The sequence below is a fragment of the Numida meleagris genome, chromosome 1, assembly GCF_002078875.1.
Source record: "Numida meleagris isolate 19003 breed g44 Domestic line chromosome 1, NumMel1.0, whole genome shotgun sequence".
In the NCBI taxonomy this organism is placed as follows: domain Eukaryota; kingdom Metazoa; phylum Chordata; class Aves; order Galliformes; family Numididae; genus Numida; species Numida meleagris.
This window is the reverse complement of record NC_034409.1, coordinates 93,600,159-93,621,649: the sequence shown is the minus strand read 5'-3', so window position 1 is coordinate 93,621,649 and position 21,491 is coordinate 93,600,159. Positions and strand designations below refer to the sequence as shown.

General features: G+C 36.3%; 1 long non-coding RNA gene across 1 annotated transcript in view; it reads left to right on the top strand.

Annotated features, from left to right (window-relative positions):
• Positions 1 to 21,491, top strand: part of LOC110401674 — a 51,287-nt gene that overhangs the window by 7,200 nt on the left and 22,596 nt on the right. The window lies entirely within an intron of this gene.

Here is a 21,491-nt window from a genome sequence, read left to right as displayed (position 1 = left end):
CATGGCAAGCCAAGGAGAACTGACATTCTGACTTGTAGCTCATTTCATGGTGTGGGGCCAGCACTTAGCATCCTCTCTCATTCTCTTTCCCACAGAGATGATGTGGATAGAAGGCCCCAAGCTGGACTGGTTGCACATGTGGCTCTGCCTCTTTTGTTTGTTGGCAGCTGTAAGGAGCTAATGTGGAGACTGGGAGGTTGCCCTGAGAATGGGAATAGGATGTTCCTCTCTTTTTGTTCTGTGCGAGGTTCAGCTATGTGGTAGAGTAAACTTGGTAGTTCTACTGAGCATATTGATAGTACACAAAGTTAATAAAATGCTCAACAGTAGACATTGCTACTGTGGAATTATTAATCAGGCTCTAAAGCAAAAATATAAAAGCATGAGATCCCTTTATAACTGCAGGTACCATTATTATGTGAGGAATTACTTGTATTGATTAAAATCTCTTAAGAGGATAGAGCTAAGTGAGCTGATGACAGTTCAAAAATTCTTTTCTTCAATAGAGTACGGCTTAAGACTGTCCAAAGAAGAGAAAAAAATACACAATTGATGTGAAGGAGAAATATGTTATCATCTGTATGCTTAGAAGGATAAAGCAAAAAGTAGAAAAATTATGTGAAATAAATGTCACTAGCACATTTTAAAATTAGGAATGTGAAACTGGAAATCTCAAATATGTGTTTCACAAATAATTTTTTTTTTCCAGAAGGTCCACGTTTGTCTTTTTCTTGTAGTCGCTTATGATTTTTACAGGGATTGAATAAATATATTGAAACAGCAGACAGATGGAGACATAAGTAAAGCACAAAATGTTGCAGAGAATAGCACATTACTTTTGAAATAAGTACTTGAAATATGATTGTGCATTCCCATAAATGTGATAGTTTTTTCTTTCTTTTTTTTCTCTTGTGATGAAATTATCCTTTTTCAGTGTGTGAAAATTCAGAAAATAAAACAAGCCTGATAAATTTATTCTGTAGTATCATTAAAAGTAAACTCTTTCTTCTGTGGAGCAATAGACAATGTGCCCTAACGTAGACTGTAACATGAGGCTATATACAGTCATGCTAACATGAAGCATGTACTTTTGTTCCATTTAGATTCCATTTAGATAACAGGTAACTGAAGAAGTCATCAAACACAGATTATATCCTTTCCTGATTCTTTACCAAGTTCTGAGTTAGAAGCAAATTCATAAGTCACCACATATCATGGGTAAGAAAGACCAGACCTATCATTTGTTTAATTCTGTACTAATATAAACAAATGTTCAGATATAGTGTAAGCATTTTACTGTGATAAATAAGTACTTTATACGTAGGAATAAAACAGTGAGTCAATAACTCATTGTTAACATTTAAATAGCACCTTGAGAACATCTATAAAGGTTTTAGATGTATTAAATTTTGTAATGTTTTATTAAGATCAACAAAACAAGTATGCAAGAATAATGAACAAATCAATATAACCATGTTGTCATAATGGAACTTCATTAATAAATCAAATTATGAAATAGTAATGCAAAGATAACATCAACCTTCATTGTCTTTCCAAGCAAATTACATAGCCATCACAAGTCAGATGAATAAAAAATAACATCAATCATAATTTTGAAGACAATGATGAAGGAAACCAAGTTCTACTTTCCACAGATATGCTAAATGACTTGAAAAGCTAAATATGATTATCTAGATAAATGCGAGATCATCATGTATGCAAAATTTACAGCAGGTATGGAAATCCTAACCTGAGTCCAGATTTTATGGTCAGCCTCCTCTGGATGAAGCTAAATTAATTCCTTTTGTGTGAATGTTGCTGAACCTTGTAATTGGGAAGATGTCTTGGAGAAGCTGAATCTTGGAGGTATATGATCCTGGAAGGCAGAATTGTCAAGTACAGATAGTGAAATATTAGCAGTAATATGCAGTGTCAACTAAAATTGCCAATGCACATACAAAAAGTTAATTTTTAATTCTGCATTTACCGTATTACCAAGGTCTTGTATTTGACGTTTGGCTTATACATATATTTCAGTTGCTCTCCTTACAGTTTATTCCATGTGATGGAAAAGGACACCTTGCCTAATACAAAACAATGCTTTTATTGTTATAGAGGTAGTTTTCATGTTTTGTACTCAGTAAACTAGAACTGTAGACATTTCTGTCTCAGAGCTTTTCTTTTCCTCTTTCTTCAACATCAACCTCTGATTGCATAGTTATACTCAGTGTGGTGATGGTTTTTTTTTAGATTTGTGTGCAAAACTAACCATTCCATTTCAACAAAAGAGCAAGTGAGTATGGCAGAAAATAAGCCAACATAGTGGAGAACAGGGGGAAAAAAGCCTTTGTAAAGATACTTGATGTAGAACTTCATTGCTTGCAGAAGGATTGATAAGTTGTAAGAAAATGTGAATCATTTTACACTTATGAAAATATGATCTAGACATTAAATGGAACTGGAAAACATGAATTATTACAAATGTTCTAGATTATAACCTCACAAGCATAAGTTTCTTTTTTGATTTTCTTGACTCCTTTTTATGTTAATTTCCCACAGATCTGCAAAAAAAATTATTTTTTATTTTAGTGTTTCAGGCATCTTTAGCGATGAAATTCTCAGTGACATTTCCAAAAGAAATACTATATTCTATGTGGGAGTAGGTGCTATTTCACAAACTGAGGGATTTATGTGAGAAAGGAAAATAAACCATCTGTTTGTAGAGTGACGATGATACAACATAATTATGTAACGTTCTGTCAGAAATGAACAATGCATAATAAATTGTTACCTATGCAAGATAAGAGATCACATAACTTTCAAAGGAAACTTGAGAACTTGAACCCTTTTGCTAGGATTCAATAGCATTTCAACTTCTAACTACCACAGATGTTGAAAATTGCAATTAATCTGTTGTTTGGCTTTTTTCTTTTTTTCTTTTTTTTTTTTCCAGTTATTCTTTTACATTTAATAGCTTTTTATTAGGGCTAGAGTTAGGCTTACATTTTGGTTATTATTTTTTCATGCATTCCTGAAATTAAGTTTGATAGTCCTATTCTTATGAAGAAAAGATAAAGCTCTAAGATGAAAAATTGGTCCATATACATGTGAACTATCTACTGTGCCCTCAGCAAGATCATTACAGTCTATCTGGAGTGCCATGGACATGCCACTGAACAAATATTGGATTACATTATGTCTATAAACCTCAGGCATCGTGCACTTTTCTAAATTATTCACACATAATCACTCCAGGGGATTACACTTTAGGTTGATGGGAAGATGCCTAAAATCAGACAGCCATGAAGTACCTTTATTCTTCAGTGTGTTTCTGGAATACATTAATCTTGAAGCTTAAAATGCATAATGATGAGTTTACCTATTTGGAAAAGATGCTGCTGATGATTGCGGGTCTGCCAGATAACATGTTAATTGCTATATTTAAGTTAGTTATTGGGAATGAAAGGTGGGCTTTTTCACTTTCTTTCTTTTATTTTTTTCTTTTCTGGAAGGACGCTGCTAATGACAAATCTTTCATATACATGGCAAGGATAGTCATTTTCAGTGGTTAAGGTTGCTGCTCAAAGACTCACTGTCAGAAATAACAAGTGCATTAAATTGGATCGCTTGAACTAGTAATAGAAGATTACTGTTATTAATAAAACTGTTTGCTTTCTGTAAAATGTAGTATGCCTGTAGAATTTTGAAAGTATAAAACTAGCAGAAGTGCATCTGCTTCTCCTACTAGACAAACTTTTTCCAATTGTCAATATAAAATAGAATAATATCAGATGCAGAGAGGAATTTTGGAAATTCATAGCATCTAATAAAACCTCCTTATATGACCATTCATGCCTTACATGGCCATTTCGATAAATTAACAGCTGTGAATGAAGTGGCAATGTGCTAATATTCTTTCCTTCATTTCTCAGACTGAACACAGACATCTCAGTAGTAAGTGTTCAGTATAGTGAACTCTGAGGCAGTAGCACCGAAGAGCATGCTTTGTTCTTAAAGTTGAAGCAGAATTTATTTTGACTTGAAACCAACTTGAACATATGGATATGCTAGAGAATCCCACTTTAAAAGCAGAATGAAATTAGCTTGCAGTAACTATTGCAGCGGTGAGCAATTTTGAGATCAAAATACAATATTTTCAAGCATATATATTAGTGCATCAGAGACATTTAAAAGTCCCTCTAGCTGTGACTTCACCTGCTATCTACTGTAAAATGAATAAGATAAGGTTGTTTTTTTTTCCCCCTAATTTTACAGTAATTAAAGAATTAGGGAATCAGTGAGGTTGGAAGGCACCACTCGAGATCATCTTGTTCAATCCCCTTCTCAAGCAATGTCAGCTAGAGCAGGTTCCTCAGGGTAGTGTCCAGTTGAGTTTTGAATACCTCCAGAGGTGGAGACCCCACAACCTTCCTGGGCAACCTGTTTCAGTGTTCAACCACCCTTACAACAGAAAAGTGTTTTCTTATGTTTAAATGGGATTTCCTGTGTTTCAGTTTGTGCATATTGCCCTCTGCCTTGTCACTGGCACCACTGACAAGAATTGATCTCCTTCTTTACTTCTCCATCAAGTATCTGTAGACATGGATGAGATCTTCCTGGGCTTTCTCTACTCAAGGCTGAGCAGTCTCAATTCTCCCAGCCTGTATAACAGATGCTCCATTCACTTATTCAGGTTTGTGGCCCTTCACTGGACTCTCCAGTGAGTCTGTATTTCTCTTGTCCTATGAAGCCCAGCAGTGGGCCTAGCTCTCCTGACATGCTCTCAGCAGTGCTGAGCAAAGGAGAAGAATCACCTTACTTGAACTGCTGAACACAATCTTCTTCATGCAGCCCAGGAGGCTTTTGGCCTTGTCTGCTGTGACAGCAAAAAATGTTGTTAGAAGATCTTACAGTTTCCTCAGTTTGTGTATTTGATGGACTTGGGCACAGGGGCATGTTCAGGAAGGCAGACAAAGAAAATATGTAGCCAATAGGTATAATAAAAAGTGACAATCAAATATGACTATCTTACAACAGTAGCCCCCAGTACTTAAATGCAATAGATTTAAAACTGATGAAGATCCTTTTGCATTTGAATATTTTGTTTATTTAAGTATTTGGTTTAAAACATTTTTTTTCCTATGAATATCATATTTCTCATAGAGAAGAAATGTAGGAAAGAAAGCTCCTGTGTTATTCTCATATGGAATTTTAAACATAGAAAGATTTTAGACTTTCAATAGATTTTTCATAGATCCTATTTGCATGCGGATGGTTTTTAAATATGACTTCTAAGAATGTTTCTAAATTTGACCAAGGTGGTACAAGAAAGTTGAGGTCAGAGCAGTAGTTCAGAGGATGAGTCTTGGACATTAGAGTGTGGACCTTCCAAAGAAGCCCTGTAAGCAGTGTCAAAATGTTTTGAAATGTTACCATTTTACAAAAGGTCATGCTGCAAGAGTGAAAAGACTATCAAAATTCAGGAGTATTAGGAAGTGAGGATTAATTGATGTTTTTTAAAGTAATGACATATGATAAAGGTTTGTGTGTGTCTTCATGTGTCAAAGCAATTTGAGCATGAGACATTTATAACTAATGCTAGCTTTGCATACATTACAGTAAAACTTATGGTAGGAAACTGGGGCTCTGTGTATACTGAGACTTCTCAAATGGCATTCCAGTGCTTTAAAAATAGGGAAGCATTTCCTCTGTGCTTTTAACTTTAGGCTTGAAACATACAGAGTTGAAAAGAAAATGTTGATACTAAAGTAAAACAAATGAATCTGTTCTAGGTAGTTAAAAATAACGATTGATAAAATCTCCACTAGAAAGGAGATTTAGTATTAAAGGAAATTGTTAATTAGATTAAATCTTTTCATCCTTATGTAGTTCATGAGTGTAATTAATCTTGCTCCTAGACTGATGTAACAGAACATTATATCTGGATGAACTGTGCAAATTACCCAGGAAGTTACTGAGCGAGGTTATATACATATTTCTCTTCCTAAACTTGATAAGTATGATGGTGGATATTATGACTTTCAGAAAGGGAGAAAAGCAAACAGACCATTGAGATCTTTAACTGTGGATACTTCCCCACAAAAGTTTTGTTACTGTTTCACACAACCGCCTTTTATAGTGAAGTTTTACTACTTCCGTGGGAAAACTTGAATATGCAAAAAAAGCAAACATGGTTCCTGTTCCTTGATATCGTAGACTGAGAAAAAAGAAGTGAGATGGAGCAGATTTCTGTGTAACAGAAGAATTACAGTTTATGGCTTGCTTGTGGGATGTTCCTAAAATCCTGTTTCAAACTGTGTTAAATAAGAATTTTACTACTGGCATTCCAGAAGTCGAGATCCACAGAATGGCATAAAATAAGCTTGTTGTATAGATAAGGATTGCTATTACATGACAAATTAGTGATGTGTCTTCTCGTTTTACTTTCTAGTTGTATGTAATTTTCACAAATAAGTATTTTCTTCTTTGAATAGTTTCTGTGTCAAAGTATTCTTTCTCTCTTCACTACTGTATCGCTTTTGCCCTTTGTACCACAATGTCAGTGTGACTATATCTGCCAAGCTACTTATCTTCCTTAGGCTTCTCTAGTAGATGTCAAATAGATTAGAGGTGATCAATTGCCTGTAAAAAGAGCAGAGCTTACTGCACATGTAGTATTAAAACAAGCACACAGGAAGACGTAACAGTGTATGCATGCAAGCATATGCAATATCATTTTATTTAATTTCTGAATTAAAAGGAACAAGTATGTTAGATAATATAAAGTAAATGAAAGATTATTAGAGACTAATTTTATATGTTGTAAATGAATTTTGCACTTCTTCATGATATCTGACCACATCAGTTATGCCTTAAAAAGAGCCCAAGTTCTGTATTGTTAAGAATGTAGAACAATTCTCCTGAAAGTCCAGTGTCATCCCAGAAAACAGGGATTTAATTTAGTATTTGCTTAAAATAGTAAATCGGGAAAATACTAAAATAGGAAAAGATCAGGTCAGTCGGTATCATCCCCAGTGGTCATATCAAAAAAGACACAAATCAATGAAATCAGATTTTGTGTGTTATAGAACTGACAAAACTATATGAAAAGTACATTAAACTTAGCTGTGAATTTTAAAAATTAACGTATCAAATTGCTGGCTACTGTAATTCAGTAGAACAGTCTAAATATTAATAAAATATGACTTTCTTATTGAAAAGGTGAGCATTTCCATCACTAGGTCAGTGATGCAACCAAGGAATTTTAGAAAGATATTGCAGTGTAAAATTTCAGATAAAAATCTAACTGCAGCAAATATTTGATGGATTAAAAGAGAGAAGAGCAATATTTTCATGTGTTAATGTTTACATATGTTTTGAGAGAATTTCAGTGGAAGTACAAGGCATAGAAAACCAAATAATTTTATTAAAAGTCCTAAAAAGATACAGTTGTTACATTTACAGTGTGTCTGGCTACTTCTTTGTATGCTTCTTGTTTGGTTTGAAAAGCACAGTTACATACTGTATATACTATATACGGTACTTCTCATATTTGGAACAACTTTCTGTTTACACTCTTTCAACCCTAGAACAAAACCATTAAACTACATGTTTTGTTCCATGAAGAAGAAATGGGTTCTGTTCTTGTGCAGTGTTCATGAATATTAACAAAATGCATCATTAAAAAATGTTAACAATAGAGAAGCTAGTAATTGAAGAATATATTTTCAAAAGGATAAATGTTCTCATAGGAGATTTTAGTCTTGATATATGTTTTTCTATAATTTTCATCATCTACAAGATGGAACTTGTTTTCAAAATAGAATGCCTCATTTCTCCTGGTGACCTCTTTTGATGGAGCACAGATGCAGTACCTTAGTTCTTATAGGAGACCATATTTTTCCAAGAATTTCAGGTAAGAAATTCAGGTAATAGATAAAAGTTGTTTTATGCAAGATGTTTTTTTGAGTCATCATGTTTGTCAACAGCCTATTACAAATATAACAACAAAAAATATCATATTTGTGCCTCAGAGGTAAATGAGGCATTCTGTATGTGTCCCATTCTGTAAGTGACTATGATCTATAGTAATAAGATCTTCTTATAGAGTGCTGGGATATTGATACCGAACATAAAATTGACTTGTGAAAAATACATGAATTCTCTGTCATGGTTTAATGATTTTTGTTATTGGTATTCCACATCATAACATCATGCAGTGCACTGGGAGTTAAAGAGTTAATGCTCCAGTTCCATGGATCATGGGTAGTTCCGGGTAAACTTGTCTCAGAAGAAAAGAAGAGCTACGTACCCTGGAGGACTTTGCATTTCCGTTCAGAGGGAAAGATAAAAACTGTTCACAGGTCATGAGATGTCCCTTTTTTCCCCTTTCTGCTCATCCCAGCAGTGTCTGTGCTCCCTAGTTGTCTCACCTTCAGCATTAGAGTAAGGCCTTTGGTTTTTGGACACTCTCTCTCATTTTATTTGATTTATTAGCTTCAATTCCAATTATATTGTATTATATTATGTTATCTTGCATTCTGATATTATATTTAGTAAATTAGCTTTCTTCCTCAGATCGTTGCCATTGTTTTGTTTTTAGGCCCATCTCCCATCTCCCTACTCTTTCCCCTTTTCACCCCTCCCCCTTTCCCAGGGTGTGGGTCCATATGTCCCCCCACCCAATTAGTCACGGAACCAGGCCAAATCAGCCCGTAAACTGTTGACGTTCTCAGATCCAATTCAGCAGGGTCTTATACTGTCACTACCCTTTCGGCACCCTGGTCTTGTCATTTCAATGGAGCTGTATCATCAATTGGATTCAAATGGCTTTTGCTACAGTTTCCTCTGTCTAGAAATTTTTTTCATAAATAATCTTTCTTGGAATTTCCTGGATTTTTCAAAGTGGATAAGAATGGCTGGTAGGACACAGAACAAAAGGTACTCAAGTTTTAGTCAGCTCTTTTTGTAACTGTGGCTTATGAAAGGCTTTTTTCTTTGAATAGTCTGTTCTTACTGTCCCTCAGAATGCAAGGTGAATGGTCATGTGAAGTGTCTGTGCCTAAGAACAGATTAACTATCACTCTGAATTGTATCAAAGGTCTGGTAGGCCCAATTTTCTGTCTCCAGTGGTGGACAATTGCTGATACTTACAGTATAAGTATCAAGATTTAGACAAATTGATTCACAGATTTGATAAAGATGTATTTAATGATTAAGCTGAAATAGCATAAGATAGTTTGCACTTATGAGTAGTGCATATGAATACATTATTTTCAGGGTAATATCCAACAATCTTGCATTAAAGCCACTGTGAAAAGAGTAGATAACATATTTTTTTACTTTATTCAATTTGTGGAATAAGTATCTATGGCACAGCGTTTGACAACCTCTGTGAACTGAACATAAGCAGTAAAAAACTAATCCCAGGATAAAGGTTTTACTGTCTATGTAATAATAGTTTTCAATCTAATAGAAAGCAGTCTTTTTCAAGATTACTTTTTAACGTTGTGAGAAATTTGGGAAATAAATAGAAGGTAGCTATGTATATATATGCAAAGTTATAACAAGCGGTTTTAGCTTTCTGTTCTGTATTTTGTTAAGTTTTATGCAAAGTGTGTGTGCACATTCAACTGTTAGATTTATATATCGGTGAAGGCAGAGGCAGCATCAGACATCTATGTTTTAGGTCATGCTTCAAAAATTTGATGTTGCTCTCATTGTCTCTTACTTAAGTCACTGGATTTTTTCACTGATTTTAATATGAAATTGCAATGCTGAGTGTTCAGGAAATCATAGAATCATAGAATGAGTAAGGTTGGAAAAGACCTCTAAGATCATCCAGCCCAATCTTATCACCAGTATTTCCCACTGAACCATGTCCCTCTGTACAACATCTAAATGTTTCTTGAACACCTCCAGGGACTTTGTTTGTGGGGAGTAATACTGTATTTTAAATGGAGTTATGAGTATTCCCATTAGATAATAGCATACTGAATGTCTGTGAAGGCTCCTAACGTGTCTTATCCTGTTTGCTTAATTTCAATGTTGAAAATGTTAATTTAAAACAGAAGCTTCAGCAGTCTTTACGGAAATTAGTTTACATAACCCTCAGTCTCCAACAGAGCATGTGTAGGGACAAGGTCAAATGAAGGAAGGTCAGGCACTCTGTGGAGCTCTGCCTGGTTGACCATCTGAGACCCTCAAGAAAGCCCCCTACCCACTTTGGGAAAGTTCTTGGACCTAAGTAGCACATTCATGAAAGTGGCACAACCCCTTAAGAATCCAGAGCTGCTGGTTCTGTAAAAGCACCCATTCAGAGAGGCTTCAAGTCTGTCTTCCATCCTTAGACCAAAGAACTGAAGACTCCACTGCTGGATACCCAGGTGGTGAATTTCTGTAACTATCTGCCTCTCTCTCTCTTTCTCTCTCTCTCTCTCTCCCCCTCTCTCCCTCTCTCTCTCCCTCTCCCTTTCTCTCCCTCTCCCTCTCTCCCTCTCTCCCTCTTCCTCTCTCTCTCTCTCCCTCTCCCTCTCTCTCTCTCTCCCTCTCTCTCCCTCTCCCTCTCTCTCTCCCTCTCCCTCTCTCTCTCTCTCCGTCTCCCTCTCTCTCTCTCTCTGTCTCCCTCTCTCTCTCTCTCTGTCTCTCTCTCCCCCCCTCTCTCTCCCTCTCCCTCTCTCTCTGTCTCTCTCTCTCCCCCCCCCCCCCCCCCCCTCCCTCTCCCTCTCCCTCTCCCTCTCCCTCTCCCTCTCACTCTCCCTCTCCCTCTCCCTCTCTCTGTCTCTCTCTCTCTCTCTCTCCCTCTCTCCCTCCCCCCCCTTTATCTTAGGACAGTTAGTACTAGTTAGATACACCAAGCCTTGTCATTATGTGTGACTTTCACTATTACCGAATTTGCCTGGCTTTCTGTTTTGCGTGGTTTCAGTGCTGTTTTTCATGGTTTTTACTGTTACCAGATTTGCCTGACTTGTGATTTCTCATACCTCTTGTATAATATTGAGGACAGTATATTGAAGAAATTGTTTGATGGTTTAATCTTGTTACATTCCCTTGGTCATTACAGTGGCTGAGTTACAGTGACGCTATCACCGTGTGACCCTGCAGACCAGGGAAATCTCACACTCAGAGCAAATAAAGAAGACTCACCCCTCCCACAACCCACTAAGTGGGATGAGACATCATGTCAGCTAGATTTGTCCATCTAACAATTAGACAACTGCAGCTGGCCAGTCTCCAACTAGTTTTTTCACTATAGCAGAGAAGATAGCACCACTACTCATTTCTGCTTACATCCTAGACGGAATAACTTAAAGAAGACTGTGTCTTGAAAGTGTCTTTTTTTCTCTACTGGCTTTAAAAAAAAGACAGTTCCTCAGCTCAGATATAACTATCTCCACAAAGATGCTTGAAGGTCGATAAATCCTATTCTTTGAACACTGATAAATTGTACAGATACTCTCCAGGTCATTTCGAAGTCCAGCATCTGTGTGGGGTTGTCTCTGAGTGCAATCAGAAATCTTGCTTCACTGCTTGTAAGCATATTCTAACTTGTTTTGCTTCTTTCTCTCTCAGAAGGTGGGACATCCACGAGGGACACCTCTGAAGTATAAGGTATATGCAGCCCTAGTTGGCTGTTCTAAAATCAGACCCTATTACGTCTTCTACATACACAGTGAAACAGTCCTTCCCATTTGCTGAAGGAATGTATCATTCTAATTTCAAGGAAAGAAAAAAAAAAGGGGGAAAAAAAGATATTTTAAAGTCTCTCTTGTTTGTATGAAATCGCAGAATCCTTTAGGTTGGAAAAGACCTTAAAGTTCAACAATATCAACCATCTATGTAACACTACATGTTCATTGTTTAACCATATCCCTAAGAATCACATGCACACGTCTCTTAAATACTTCCAGGGATAGCGAATCCAGCCAGACCCTGGGCAGCCTGTTCCAGTGCCTTACCACCATTTTCATGAATGAACTATTGCTGATATCCAGCTCAGCCATCCAGACAGATTTTTACCCAGTGAACAGTTCATCCATCCATGCTGTGAACAGCCAGTTTTTCCAGGGGAAAACTTTAGGAAACAGAATCAAATTTAGCCTTGCTAAAGTCCAAGCAAGCAAAATCCTCAGCCTTTCCCATTGAGAGAGTCACCTGGTCACAGAAGGAGATCAGGTTAGTCAGGCAGGACCTGCCTTTCATAAACCTGTGCTGGCTGGGCTTGATCTTGCCAGCTGATGGCGCTCAGGATAATCTGCTCCATGACATTCCCTGGCACAGGTCAAACTGACAGGCCTGTAGTTCCCTGGATCCATCTTTTTGCCCTTCATGTAGGTGAGCATCACTTCAGAACAAGTATCTGTGTTCTTTCTTGTAAATACGGGCATGTTTCTCCGTAAAACTGACAGTTTTGTGTCAAACGGAGATTGGTGGATGTTATGGTCAAGTCTATCCAGATATTGTAGCATATACCTAGACATATTTAGATACCAGAATCAGTTAAATATCTGACTGAGAGGAAAGATTTCTGGAAAGGCTCTGTGATGAATTGTACGGTAATTGAGATGCAATTGTACTTCTTGTAAGTATAGTACTTTGATCACATGAATAATATTCACATAGAAAGTTGCAAACAACTCCTTTGGAATTTTTTATTATTTTAAACTAGATATTGTGTGAGTCACAAATTAATTTTGAAGAATTTATATAGCAAATGTTTTGGGATTTAAAAGTGGCAAGAAAATAGCAAATGGCTTGGTGACAACTGCTGCAGCAGTAACATTAAGAATGCTGTCAAGCAGAAGCCATTTGTCACCTACTGATATTGAAGAGGAAAAGTCAAGGCAAACTTAATCTACATTGCTTCTGTATTGGCAGAATAGTTGCTTGGTAAGAAAAAAATGGTTGGCAAAAAAGGGGAAAGCTTTTCAATGGAAAGTAACATGCTTGCTTTGATGAGAATGACTTCTGAGATGTCCATCTTCTTTTAAATTTATTATTGATGAAATACCCATGAAAATGTATTGCGTTTTTCACTCCCGAAATAACAGAGTAGAATGCCTTACATTTGCCTAAATCAATTTGTAAAAAAATCAGTTTAACTGTATGACAGTTTAAGTGATGAATATGCAGAATTAAATACTAAAAATGTGTTTATTACTTTCATATTGGTTTTGCTTGGCAAGACAACTCAACTGGGATCAATAAATAAATATTGAAATTGACCTGTATTAAGTAGATTCTATTATTATTATTAAGTGTGCAGATTCCAAGGAAACTTGGCATCCTTGCACTATTTATCTCCCCAGCCTTCCCTGACTTATCCTACAGCTGCCATCCTGTAAGCCTTATTCTAGTTCTGCCAGTGTGGCAGCTATTGTATGATCTGTCAAAAAGAAAAAGATGTCTTAATCTCTCTTTAACTTGTGTTCTGAAACTATTATTCTTAAACTGTTCTTTGTACACTGGAGATGTAGAAGTGATTATAAAAAATGCATTCTTATTTTGTACACTGGAGATGTAGAAGTGATTATAAAAAATGCATTCTTATTCATTTGTGTGTGTGCTACCTGGTAGATTTCTGATTAGGCGAAATAAAGGAACTTTACTCTGATTAATACTGTGTTAGGCTCAATACTGTATTGCTTATGACACGCAGCTGTGCCTGGAGAAGGATGTGGTGGGGAAATTACTTCAGTGAGCCTGAGTGAAAGCCCTGTTGTCAGACGTAGTAGGTTTCTGACCTCTGAGCCTTAATCCTAAAATCATATCTGACTGGCCAAACCTCAGCTTTCCGCAGGAGATTTTGAGGTTTCAAATTCAAATGATTCAGCTGTAGGTGAATCAAAGTGATGGTACCAGATGTCTGCAACGTAGCTGGTATAGATCTAAGCCTTAGAAGGCTCATTCTGTTTTGATTTTCAGCATCATTTTTAGCCTGTGGCTGTGACAGTACTTTGCTGATAGGAATTCACATCTACAATCGTTTGTTTTACTTCCATAGCATAATCTAATTCAATCAGAACAGTGTACTAGGAATAAAAAAATTTAATGTCACTTGCAAAATCCTTCAATATTGATGTTTTATCAACATCCTAATGCAGCTGAACTAATTTCAGCCTGTGTTAACATTGCTTATGAAGCATATCGAGTGTTTAATTGCAATGCAAAAAGAAAATCTAATGAGAATGAGTTACCTAAATTATTTCATTATAAAATAATTAATGTGATGGGCAATTAAAGTATGCATTTAAGTGTACTCATTACATTGTTTGTCATTCAGAATTACCTACGCTAAGGTTAAAGGTGTTATTAAAAACATTAATTTAATTCATTATATAAAAGGCAGATAATTATCATAAAATATTGCAAATGATAATGAGAAACACTTTAATGAAGTCTTGGTTTAATTAGAGAGGCTATCATTATGATTTGCCTGTGGGTAAAATGGCAGACTGTTAATATATTTTCTTTTCATTATGATTAGAGTCTTTGAGAATTATTTAACAACTTACATAAAGAAATATAGGCTTACACATATCTTTGGGATGGTGTGTCATTTTACTTGATACAGAATTATGGTATTATAGAGATTTGATAAAACCAATTTCTAAAGACACTTTTCCAAATGTTTCTTATCCTGCTTAATCTCTCAATTACACATAACAACCACAGTTAAAAGCATCTCACAGCAACAACAAAAATTCTCGGGGAGAGACTGTAACCAAATTGTTGTGCTTTGGTTTGCATTGATACCTTGGTGAGTACGAATAGCCTTCTAAAGGACTAACACAAAAGATGCCAACATGTCGGTTCTATCCCTGAATAGGTGTCAAGTCCTCAGAATCAGACCAACATAAACCTCTTGAAGCATAGATACTATAGATACCAGGTCCACAAAACTTTGTGTGTGAGTGGCATCCAATGTTTTGAGGACCTGGTATCTAGTTCCTCACTACTTATATCTAGTTCCTGCTTCTAGTTCCGCACTACTTATGCATGTAGAGACAGCCTGTGCTTCACCAGCACTTGTTCAGGTATCAATTCAGGTATCAATTCAGGCAGAGATCTCAACATTATTGTTTGCCAGACACCACAGATGTACTCTCTTCTACAACACAGTTATGTGCATTCCAGCAAGAATTAAAGTGCAACATAAGCTCAGATGCTGTATCCTTAGCTGAGGATTAACTAAAGTGCAAGTGAAATTTCTTACAGCTGATAACAAGATTATGGAAAATCCTGAAGAAAATTCTGTGTTAGCATTGTAGTGGTAAATACTCTCAGCTTCTGATACAACAGAATTTTACCTGGCGATCAAGGTGCAGTTAATGACACGGACTACTACTGATGTACTCCTGGTAGGGCAGTGAGGTTTAAGTTTTCTAGATGTAGGCACAAAGTTTTTCAAGACTTTTAAAAATGGTTTCATGTCAGAGATTAGAACTATATAAAGTGTGTGACCTGTTGCATGAAATATAATTAACTTAGCAGTAGCTTGGCTATATCTGAAGCAACAGAAAGCAATTTTCTTGAGAAAGGTTGAGAAAATCCATATTGATCAGTACTAAGTAGTAAAAATTTATTGCAGTGTTGTCAGTTGCTTTATTCTAAATCAATACAAATCTCACCAAAACCTTCTTAAATGCAATAAGAATCTGACAAGGCCTTTTTGTCACAGATTAGCGTTAAAGCAATGTAAAGGCCCCCAAGGAAAACTGTCTCTGACCAGAATGTCGGTTGTCTTCCAGTTCAGCAGTGCTGCTTTTGGAGTAGGATATCTATATTGACATTTTGGAACCCTGAAGAAAGGTTTAATGTTTTGCCAGTTAACTAATTCGAATATTAAGGAATGCCTGAAGACCTTGCATTTTTGTTTCTATCAAATTGCAAAAGTTTTCAGAGGAAAAAAATCAATCAGACATCTAAATAAAAATGTCAGTTTGGATGTGGAAGGAATATTCCTTCTCTTTATAATTTCAAGAAAAACTTTCATTAAAAAAATACTTTGAGTCAGAGGACTAAGATCCTATGGTAGGGATGCTGAAATTAACATGTACTGATATGAGAGTAATACTTTTCTTCTTAGGAAGAAAGCTCATCATTTCCTTCGTTATTTGTGCAGAAAACACACACACACATGCATTAAAAATTAAAGAGTCTGGAATTAGTGCTAAGTACCTACTTAACATGTTTTGAATCAATTATTTTTCAAAGCTTGAAATGATCTCTTGATTTCAGTGGGGGCTGGGGATTTGAATGCTTGCAAATATGTAGCCACAAGTAATTGAAATCCTATAGAAAGACAATGGCATTTAAGGTCTTAAATCACTTAGAAGTTTGGTTTGGTATTTTTAAATGTAGTATTTTTGTTCTTTGTGTAAGATAGTGTCTGCTCAAAATGTGATTTAGCCCTTTATCCCTAGCTCTTTAAACATATTCTTGCTAACATCCTGAATGTGCATCACATTAGTGTAATCGCTTAAGTCAGTCCACTCTTCCAGAGACAAGCATTCATCTCACTTAAAAGACAACAAATAATAGGAGGAAATTGCTTCCTAAGCCTTCTCTTGGGTGTTTCTAATTACACAAGTGCTACTTCTGCTCTTCTGTGTTCCACAGAAACTTAAAGTTTGTCTTAAGCGCTTGCCCTCAACCATGGAGAGTCTGATGGAGATCATCCACCAGCTAATAAAAGATAACTGACTAGTTAGAAGGCTATGTCTACTTTCTGACTGAACCTCCATATATTATTTACCAAATATTTAGTAGTTTTCTCCATACATACAATATTTCTCATGAATCCCTAGTCAAAAATATGACTTAAAAAAAGAAGGTGGAAACGGTGCACTTGAAAAGAGAATCAAGAATATCTCGGGTTGGAACGGACCTTAGAGATCATCTAGTTCAGCTTTCCTGGAGAATACTAAGGGAAGACCTGCAAAATAGAATGCAAACTCTCCAGGATGCAGAATTCCAGAGTAACTACAAGTATAATGAAAAAAAAAAAAAAAAAAAAGCACAAGCAAACCCATCACAAAAGTAAATGGAAATGTTGTACAGAATAGAAAGAAATTAAATTTTCTTTATCATGGTGTGTTGGGCCATTTTTCTAAAAAACTGCAGTTAAAAGACAGCAAAATTTTGGGAGACTGGTGCATGCCTAATATGAATGCAATAACTGAGAATTACTGGTTTCCACCCAGTAACTCAAACCTCTGAATTGCTGTTTATTAATAAAGACTTACAGTGGCTAAAAACAGAACTGGAATTGTCTTTCCAAAACACACAAATTTTTAAGCATTCTGGAACCTGTCATTTTTAATGAGATGCAATGAAGAAGGTTCCCAAGCTGAAAACTACATTTCTCATGTGGTATTGAATATGGGGAAAAAAAAAACCCTCAAAAAAAAGAGCTTCCTCATGTCAAGTTGCTAAATATACACAGGCTGCACTGAAAGTAGTGCATCCTATTTTATTATTGGTCCACAATATCAAAGGAAGTATGGCAGTAGAGGATGAACCTTTCAACCAATATTCTGTTAAATGTTGTTGACTTGCAACAGTTGGCAGCAAAGGCGCAGTCTGACAAAATGGTGTCTGATGTGGAAGTCCTTATGAAGCAAAAGTGTGCGATTAAATTGTGTTTCAGCAGAGATGATAGCAACCTGAAAGACAAGCTACGTATGAGCATGCACAGCTGTCACACCACAAAATGAAGATTAGCTCATCCATGTGAATCAGTGGGTTATGACCAGGAACTGTCTATGGAGCTAAATATCAGCTTCAGTGTGTTAGAAACAATGGTGACAATGTTGGAATATCACACAGTTTGTGCCAGGTGGGCTCACACAGGAACAGAAAGAACAAATTTGTCAGGATCTATTAAACCAGTATGATGCTGAAGGTGACAGTTTCTTGCATCATTACTGGTGCCATGACATGGTGTCAAAACTACTAGCCAGAATCAAAACAGCAGTCCATGGAAAGGCAGCATGAATTCTCCATTGTAGAAAAAGTTCAAGATGCAGCCCTCAGTGGGTAAAGTGATGTGCATGGTCTTTTGGGATAGGAAAGGGATGATCCTTATGGATTTCCTGGAACCCAAAGAAACCATTAATTCTGACTGCTGCATCATGACACTGACTAAGATGAAGGCTCAAACTTCCACAGTCAGGTCAGAGAAGAAGACAACCTCTCACTTGCAACATGATAACACCAGGCCCCATATCACTTGGAATACTGTGGAGCACATTGCCAGTCTTGGCTGGACTGTCTTACCACATCCTCTGTATAGTTCTGACTTGGTGCCTCCTGACTTCCATCTGTTTAGGTTGAGGAAAGATGGAATGTGTGGGAACATTCTCCTGGCACAGCAGCTGTGGAACAATGGGTCCCTTCCACTGGTGCAGATTTTTAGGAGTGAGACATGCAGCCTCTTGTTCATCTTGTTCATTGCTGGTGAAAATGCTAGCTAATGGTGGTGTTTTGTAGCTGAGAATTTGCTCTGTGAAATAGTGTTATTGTGCTCTTTGTATCTGTTGTAATTTCCATGGAAATAAATAGGAGGCAATACTTTTAAAGCAACCTGTGTAACTATGTCAGAGGTTATATTTTCACTGGTAAGTAAGACTGTAGAAGAGAGAACTCCTTAATATAAGTCAAGCCCTGAAAGCAATGAAAAGGAGGAATCTACAAGAAGAAAACAGAAGTTTCTGGAAGATGCAGAAGCAAACCAGAAGTGAGCAATAACTGGCATTTGAAGAGAGAAGCTACATTTACACAAGTAAAATTAATTTTCAGAAGCCTAAAGTAAAAAAAAAAAAAAACAGTATAAAAATCCAGGAAATATATTGTTAATCCTGACTTAGATAGCAGTCTAACCATGTACAAATGGCACTAAGGTCTAGCCGTTCAAGGACTCTTCCATTTGGCCTCAGAGACGCTTTAAATGCATTAAGCATTTAGCTGACAGCAACATTTCCAGATTGCCAGTATTCTGCATTTTTTCAGTGCCTTTCATCTCCAGCCTAAGATGAAAGGCTAACCTGTTTATTTAATTTTACACTGAAACAGAGCAGGAATGGAATAGTCACCTACAGAAGATAGTTCAGATGGATGAAGGAAGTACAATAGCAGCCTCAAAACTGAGGGCACTATCTGAAAATTCAGACTCATGCTAGATTATTTTAACTTAGCAATAGACATGTTAGTCATACTTTCTTGACCAGTTCTAGCTGAAAAGCAGTGTAGATAGTTGTTAAGATACCAATGGCAAAAATTTAACTTATGAGATGCTGACAACTCATCAGTGACTTAGGAGGATTTCAACACCTATGTTTTCACATTAAAAGAGTCATAACTAATTTTCACTCCAAATTATATGAAGAGTTTACAAAGAATAAAGATGTTGAAAGGAATTGCTAACATTGGGGCTGATTGTCATGCTTTTTTTCATCTTTTGTCATCTTTCTTTTTGTCATCTCTTTCTTTATAAATATTTAATGCTTGTATGTTTGTACTGAGCAAAATTACTTCCAGACTCAGTCCTTAAATTAAGAGCTTAGGAAAGAATGCACAAGAAATAAACAATACGGTAGCCATGTTTCATGTATTATTTTCTTCAGCCTGCTGAAAAACATATTATTGTACTGAAGTCCGTGGCAAAGCTCTCTGTGGTCCAGCATGGTACTTAGTTGGGTTTAAAGTTTCTTTTCTTAGTGAGTGTGATGATGTTGGTTGAGAGAATGGGACCTTGATGGGAATTTGTTGGTTGAGAGAATGGGACCTTGATGGGACTTTGGGGCCATGGAGGAATGCCTCAGAGGACACTGACTGGTGAGAACTGATCTTCCCCTACTCCCTGACATGACTTAGGATCTGGCTTCCTGAGTAATTTTTACATTCTCATATGAATGAGATGCTGCAGATGGTTTATGTTGTTCTCAGATGTTTCCTTGTCACCATAAAAGCAGTATTTCATTTTAGTAAATAAGAGAGAGAGATATCAAGTAGAAATGAGTCTGAAAAAAATTTATTTTAAGTACATCAGACCATGGAGAGAAGTTGCAGCTAGAATGCGGTTTAGTAGGCTGTTGTTTCTTACTTCTCAGATGGTAGTTACCAGCCCTTTTCAAAAAAGGCTAAGAAAGTGACAATGAGAGTATTTATTTAACCCTGTTGTGTCAATGTAAGTCCTGAAATGTTCTCCTGGATTTTTTAATGAATCCCAGGCATTTCATTAACTGAATATACATTAGTTTTCTTTGCAAAATTGGCATATGGTGACAGAATTTTATCAATGATAATGATAGCTTCTGTGTTCCACTGCAAATATACATCACAGCAAACCAGAAAAAAAACAGTGATTACATAGGAGCTGCAGAAAAAATGCATTCAAAGTGTTAATCCATCAAATTTCTTATAGTCAGTAGTGGATATATAGAAATAGGCTTGAGAGAGTTATTTAGGGGAAGAATTGCAGAGACAGCTCTTTTATTGACTGCTATTCTCATGGAACAAAACACAGAAAAGAGGATTTTTGCTAGGCATTTGCAGGCCATGACTGTCTCTGTAGATGGTTTAGTTGTGTTAAAGACTGGATTATGGAAGCATCCTTATGTTCACTGATGAATTAAAAAAAGATTTGCAGCCTTGGACAATGGAAGTCATGCAGTCCAATAGTAAGTAACATCTGCTATGTACTTTTATACCACTTGCAGACTGTAAAACACGTAGTGGGGATCTATTGAAAAGGAGGCAGATTTCAAGGTCCAAAATATAACAACAGGTAACAGATGTTTTCGTCAGATGGTTAAACTAAAATATACATTTTGTTACTGGTGTCTGAGACAGCAAATAAAACCAGGATTTATGACTTAATGGACATCTTCTATGGTAATTTGCTTGGAAAAACCCTCAGGATGCACAGCAACATTGCAAATAAATTTCATTTTCCTATCAAGTAATTCCATTTGATGTGCTTGTGAATAGATCCTCAATTTTAACTTGTGTGACCAAAGCACACTGATAGATTTCCAGAATTTCTACATACCCAGCAAATTATTTAAAAGAGAACAGTTACAAATAATTGATTATGATTTTAATATGCATTTTGTGCATTTCTAAGCATCTTCTGCTGTATCTAGTACTTTAGTGGAAAAATGGGGACTGAGCCTGGTAATTTTTTTCAAATTGAATGCTCTTCGTATTGCTAGCATATCTTTTTTTTTCCTCTTCTTTGCATTAAGCTTCAGTGCTCCTCTTAGTTGTCTGATAAGTCTTTATTTGACCTTTCTAATTTAATCTGCTTGCCTTTAATTGAAAAATAGCAGTTGTGGAAAGCCATGAATGCATTCTCCTGGGTTCTCTGAAATTTCAGAGAAGCAGGCACTCGAGTGTTTCACACCAAGGCTGCTAGAGAAAGCAGATGAGTTCAGTCTGCTATTTTTAAGGTGATGTCGCTGCTAGTGAAAGCCCTCAAACATTGATAT